Below are 297 nucleotides of genomic sequence, written 5' to 3' on the forward strand. Positions count from 1 at the left end.
GGGGGGGAGGGGGGCGTGGACACATGGACGAGGGGTGGATGGAGGGACAGACAGAGGGATGGATGCATGGATGGATGTGTAAATGTATGGTTGGATGGGTGGATGGATGGACAAGACAGCTGGATGGATGCCTTGATGGATGTGTGGTTAGATAGATGAATGGATGGATGGATGAATGCATTGATGGGTGGGTGGATGGATGGATGTGCGTTTGAGTGGATGGGTGGATGGATAGGTGGACAAGTGGGTGAATGGATAGACAGATAGGTGGATGAGTAGATGGGTGAACACAAGGGG

General features: G+C 52.5%; 1 protein-coding gene across 1 annotated transcript in view; it reads left to right on the forward strand.

The window, feature by feature from the left end:
- The window catches only part of RSPH1 (radial spoke head 1 homolog), a 20,509-nt gene that overhangs the window by 73 nt on the left and 20,139 nt on the right, over positions 1–297 (forward strand). The window lies entirely within an intron of this gene.

Source organism: Gavialis gangeticus, unplaced genomic scaffold (genome assembly GCF_001723915.1).
Source record: "Gavialis gangeticus isolate Ggan-Ray unplaced genomic scaffold, GavGan_comp1, whole genome shotgun sequence".
In the NCBI taxonomy this organism is placed as follows: Eukaryota; Metazoa; Chordata; order Crocodylia; family Gavialidae; genus Gavialis; species Gavialis gangeticus.